General features: G+C 41.5%; 1 long non-coding RNA gene across 1 annotated transcript; it reads right to left on the bottom strand.

Moving 5' to 3' along the window:
- Positions 1–298: 298 nt before the first annotated feature.
- LOC113843384 (uncharacterized) lies at positions 299–5,737 on the bottom strand. The gene is made up of 3 exons (XR_011807860.1): positions 5,493–5,737; positions 2,431–2,608; positions 299–633 (listed from the first exon to the last, which is right to left on the bottom strand). It is a non-coding gene; the product is annotated as an uncharacterized lncRNA (long non-coding RNA).
- Positions 5,738–6,185: the final 448 nt, after the last annotated feature.

Below are 6,185 nucleotides of genomic sequence, written 5' to 3'. Positions count from 1 at the left end.
TTTAAAAACGTTATTGCAGGAATTTGGAAAAGTCCAGTTCAAATTACTAAGAGGAGAGTAAACAATCTCTGAGGCTGGTAAAGGACTAATATGAAACAAGCATTAGTAAAATGAATTATTCTGCATCTGGGCCCTGAGAATGTGGGACGGACAGGCAGGCAAAGTGACTGGAGCAGGCAGTGAAATGTACTCAGGAAGAGGAGGAATTCAACTAGCTGTCATCAATTGTAAGTTGTTTTCCATTTTTATTTATGGAAATGAATTAACAACAACAACAAAAACAATTAAAATACTCTGCTCAGCCCTGAATAAAAAAAGGAACTCATCCCTTGCCATCCAAATAACCCCACAAAATGTGCCTTGCCCTCAGTGAAGCTGCAGGGTGGCGGGAGAGCAAAGGGGAAGCAGACCCCCATGGTGCAGCACTGGGATGTGTCTCCACCACCTCCAGCAGCCAGGCAGCAGCAGGGCGGCTTGTCCTCAGCACAGGGAGCAACAGGGCAACATCCTCCCCAAAGGACATGCCTCTGGACCTTCTGGCCCTTCTGGGTCCATGGGCTGGCCACTTTTGCTCCAGCTGTGAGGGCTTGCTTCTCCCTGTGTTCTGAATCGACTGCTCCAGGTACAGCCTCCCTAGAAAGGTAAAGTCAATGTCAGTGTTTAAACTGATGGCATTTGCCTCCCCATCCTGTATAATATAATCACAACTGCAGAGGGGAAGGAAGAATTAAATCACTCTCAGAAATCTGGGAGATGGCAGGTGTTAGCCTCTTTAATAGGAGTAATAAAAATAATGGCTTCTATTAATATTAGGCATCTGATTTCCAGTGCTGAACAAGAAAAGTGCAATACCTGCCATTTTAAATTACTCCATCATGTTTTTATTCCTTCCTCTCCCTTTGGGATTTCAAAAATCTTGACGAAATGTGTATGCACTCTTCAAATATTTCCTGAGGCCAGCGGGGTCCATATGCTCTTAGGAACAAGTTTTTTACCCTGTTGGTCATTCCTGATGACAGTTAGATTTTCTGATTGGTATATATTGGCAGCAGAGAGCTAAAAGATGATGAAGGTTTCCCCTTGCATATAATGCAATATTTTCTATGGTTTCTGGGCAGCACAGAAGTAATACATTTTTTTACAAAGATTAAGCAGAACACTTTCAAGTTTGCATTTTTGATTACAGACATAGCTCCTAAATTAAACTGTCGTTGTCAAGGTAAGAATGATATTTTATTTAAACTGCTGCTGAACATATGGTGTTATTTATGCATCAGACGTTCCACAGCAGAAGGAAGTTTCTAAGTCTAATTTATGCTGTTAGTGAGTAGCCAGAAAAAAGATGAGACCTCACTGTTTTTACTAGCTAACAGAGTGCTGTTTTAGATTAAAATAGTTAAGGGATGTATTTTATTGAAGGAAAAAAAAAAATTCTACACAGATTTGTACAGAAACCATGACTAATGTAAGTATAGATCTGTATCCTTCCTCTGCTGTCAGATCTTGCCTATGACATGGTCTCTGTTTGTCCTCAGCAACCCTTTGCACATCACATCCCATAGTATTTTTTTTCTATAATTATTTTTGATGAAAGTATCATTTGAATGGATTGGGATGGAAGAGAGGCTACATGTGGGAAGAGTAGATATATCTGTATTCATCTATGTGTCTCTATTCATGCACTGAGAATTAAGAGAGATTATTCTTTCACTTATATGGAACATGAAAGTGAGCTAAAGTCAAATTTCAAGTCATCTTTACTCTTAACCAGAGACAAATGGCGGACTTAATGTCAACCAATGCACTCTGGGGATTTTTGTTTTAGAATAACAGGAAATGAGAGAGTATGTTAGAAAAAGTTTTTTTTTTTTTTAAAAAAAAAAAATATATATATAGACAATTATATTATATTTACATAAACATTTATACATATAAATATAATTTATAAACAATATACATATTATAAACAATTTACATATTTTTTCAGTTCCAAGTGTTCTCCCTTCCTCACCTTCCCAGTGCTGAGGGGGGATTTGAGCACCTATCATTCACCTTAGTGCACTTAACTCAGCTTTGTTGTTGGTCTTTAGAGCTACAAAAGCTCACTTCCTTTAAAGTTTGGCCCACCTAATTGCTCTTTATTGTCATTGCTTACTTCCACCAGAACACAGATTTATTTTATTTAAATGTTAGCACTTATATTAAAGAGCTAGACAGGGATCTGCATTACAAAAGACTGCTAAAGACTTGCAAGGTTTTGCTATTAGTCATTCGAAGGGAGATGCTAAGTGTGCTAACATGTGGGAATGGATGCAAGAATTTTACTTTTCAGCCAGAATTTACACACTCTATCTGGAGGTGCCAGGCTGGGGAAGGACAGGCAGAAAAGGCAGCGAGAAAGGGCTCCCCGAGCTGGCCCCAAAACTGTACCTCATCTGGGACATGGAATGGGTCAAGGGCTGGACGTGTCGCTGCCTCAGTGTTTGACCAGCATGGAGAAAGACCGGTGGGGACCATCCAAAATGACCAGCAGGATGAGGCAGCTCGTGGTTTCTAAAGGGTTTTTCATCAAGAGACTCTTCATCAAACAAAGGCACAGAACTGCTGCCTGTTTGAAAGCAAATGCACGTGTTATTGCCACCTACTTCAGCTCCTCTTTGCAAAGTACTCAGGTTTCATTTTCAAAACCATTAAGCACATGTTTATATACTATTCATCACTGTTATAAAGAATTTTCAACAGGATATGAGCAAAGTCAATGAATCTGGAAAGCAGCCATCTGAAAAGTCCTCTGAGCTGAAGTGAGGACAGCCAGTAGTGACATGGAAAGGGGCTGTGATGCTTCAAGGGCAGCATACAGTAACACCAGCCTGCACAGATTGACCAGGTTATTACTCCAAGAGCCAAATGGGCCAGCATCAGAACGACTGTACGCTGCCTTTTTCTCATTACATCCATTATTTATCAAATGACACCACTGAACAAAGCGATTTGGGGTTAATTCTCCATCTTTTTTTGTAGCAGGCCTTGATCCATCCGATGTGTTTTTGCATGGGTATCAGCCAAGAGGAGATAGGACCTGACTTCACATTGTCTTTAATGCACAGAAAATGCTCTTACTTATTCTCAAATACTGCATCTACTAAGCAAATGTGAGACATAGATGTGTGCTGTGCATGAATGCATGAAGCAGAGACACACCTGGCACCTCAGGCAGGGTACTCTCAAACTAGTATTTCACACATTGTGAACCACATGAAATGGCCCAATTTCATCAGAATCTGCATGTTTATTTATGCCAAGACCACTATATTTTAAAATATCTGAATATTTTAAAATCCAGTAAGTATGTGGCTGTATTTTTTGATCTCATTTAGACTGTTATAAACCCCAAATAGTGGGGTTTATAACTCATTGAGATATTGGTGTAAATCAATAGGTCAGAGCTTGCTCTGCCAAACCTCCTTGACTGTAGAGGTGAATAATAGTTTAGACCTGTCATGAGATGATGGCTTCTCTGTTTGTTTCCCCTGCTTTGATGAGCAGGGATGAACCTGAGGCTTTGTTCTAACACTGTCGGCCTGATACTGCTGAAGCCATCTGCAAACAGCCCTGACTTCTGGCCTACAAAACCCCAGCTATTCCATCCTCAGCTTCTCTGAACAGATCCTGCCAATCATGAGAAATTGTGTGAAATTTGTGGTGAATTTGTGATGTGGAGAAAAGTCCTCTAGGGACTAATTTGACACCATCAGATGCAATTTCCCTTTATTACCCTAAGGCAAGATTTAAACTAGTTTCCAGGGGTGAGAGGTGACTCCATTAACCCGCAGCGCTCGCTGCCACCTAGACAGTCCTGAGCACAGTGAAACAGCCGTGTTACTCTTGTTTTCTCATCTTTTTTTCATTTCCAGGTGGATACCTCTTTTCATAGTAGGGCTGACTTCTACCGAAGCCTTTCTGCAGCCTTTTTTTGGCACAAGAAAACCCAAACAGAGGTTCCATCATTCCAACAGACCTGTATAACCCCATGTGGTTGGGAACAGGGAGGCAGGGCCATGGAGGGCAGCCACACCAGGCCCCAGGTGATGCTCAGGCAGCAGAAGTTGGGGTTGGTGAGAACATGCACACCCATGGGATGCAGAGCTAGCCCAGGTCCTGCAGGGCCACACCAACCATCCTGAAATGAGCCACAGGGTATGTGGGTGACAAGAATAGACAAGAGCCTTTACACCTCAGCTGAGCATCTGCATCTGAGTGACTACATCCACATGGTACCACATCCTCTTGCAGTTTGGGACAGCATGAAGCTTTCCAAGCTGCCTCTCACAGCACCAGACCGGGCCCAGCAGGCCTCCTATCTTGGGATTCACACTCAATAAACCAGTTTCTTTGGTTCTGGATCCCAGCAGGCACTGGAGGCAGTAAAGCTCTATTCTCTTGAAATCACCCCTGAGCTATAAATCTTTAGTGTGCTGTTTGCTTGTGTGCCTATTTATATATGGTGTGTTTACCCTGCTGCCCACATAAGCTGCACACCGGTGACAAATAACTGCACAGATGTTAACGCTGACTAACTACATGTGAGATTGCAGAGTCACATCTATTGCCCATCTTCTATTCATTCAAGACCCAGTTCCAACAAAGTACACTGTGAAAAGTCCATACCACAAGTAAGAACAGAGTTTACTTAAGAGTTCAGTTTGCATATGCTTTCCTTCTCCCCACCCCCTAACTCCTACCGCCCAGTCCTCTTAAAAATTGATCTGTTTAGTTCTGTGCACATGTGTTTCTCCCTTTCACACAGGCACTGGTTCCTACAGTTCATGGTGCTTAAGTAAGGTTTTGCAAAGGACAGAAGCAGAGCTCTTCAGTGTTTCTAGTGATTAGTCAGAAAAGTGAGGACAAAAAAATTAGAACTTTTCTCTTTAAGCTTGGGCATGCAGCAAACTCTTAGTAGGCTGAATGTAAATGGTTTAGCTGAGCCAGGACTCCTGATGCAGCAGAGGCATAACCATCCTGAATGTTCAAATACTTCAGTGTCTGTGTTTGGCAATAATGTGGAAGAGGCACTGCAGAGACAGGAACAAGAGACCCCAGCAGGACAGATGCAACATAATCTCCCTCGCTGCAGTATTCTCCATGGGTTTAATAGGTAGCATAAATCCTGAATGATGAGGTAGTCATGTCTCTTTTCAAATGCCTTTTCACTTGTCAGGAAGAGCTGTTAAGTGAATTAAAATAAGCTAGTTTAAAGAAATGAAAAAAAAAAAAAAAATGAAATAAAAATATTTATATATGGAATTGGATAGGTTTGTCTTCACCTATTTAGCTAAATTAGGTGAAGCCAAAATGCTGGGGACTGATGATTATTGCAAAATAATCTGTATGAAGACTGGTTATAAATTTAAATTTAATTAGCTATCCGTAAATGGTTTTACATATAAGAGTCCTGAGGCAGACAACTGGAAAGATTCTGCAGCCTGGCTCACCTGAGAGTACAAATCTGGGCCACAGTGCTTCTGATGACAGCAATGCATTTCTATGGTTAGCTAGCATCTTGTGGTTTTATAGTGCTAGTCAGTGTCCTTCAAGAACCATCCTAAATTTTTGTCACATCTTCTGCCTTTTTCTTCCTCCAAGGTACTGTGAAAGGCAGGCTCCACTGCCATGTAAAAATGTTTGCCACACACTCCTCCAGGAGGAAACAAGTTGAAGGCATCTGCTTTCAAGATCAACAACTGGTTTGGGAAAGAAGAAGGAAAGAAGAAAAAAAAAAAAAAATCTGTTTGAGCTGAATTACTGGCACTACTGTTTTCACCTCTCCACAACCTAGCTATGACTTGCAGAGCATCCTGAGTTAAGAGTTTATAATTCCAGCTGAACTTAATGGGAGTATTTACACAAGAATTATGTTGCAATAGCTAATAGGCCTGCTTGTGGACAAGTCTGTTTTGCTGTGTCTGTACTGATTTTGATCCAAAGAACATTCCCACTGCTGCAGTTCCACCAGTAGGTAGGAACAACTGCAGCAGTGCTGTGAATGACCCCTGCTAATTGAACAGTAATATTGTCTAATTGTGGCCCAGGAGAGACTGTGGCTACTGCTAGCTTGTCTACACCAAATCTCCCAGCATCAGTACCACAGTGCAAGTTTTGCTGGTGGGCAGCTTGTAAGGATAACT

The sequence above is a fragment of the Anas platyrhynchos genome, chromosome 3 (genome assembly GCF_047663525.1).
Source record: "Anas platyrhynchos isolate ZD024472 breed Pekin duck chromosome 3, IASCAAS_PekinDuck_T2T, whole genome shotgun sequence".
In the NCBI taxonomy this organism is placed as follows: Eukaryota; Metazoa; Chordata; class Aves; order Anseriformes; family Anatidae; genus Anas; species Anas platyrhynchos.
The sequence above is the reverse complement of the archived record's forward strand: the minus strand, read 5'-3'. Positions and strand labels throughout refer to the sequence as shown.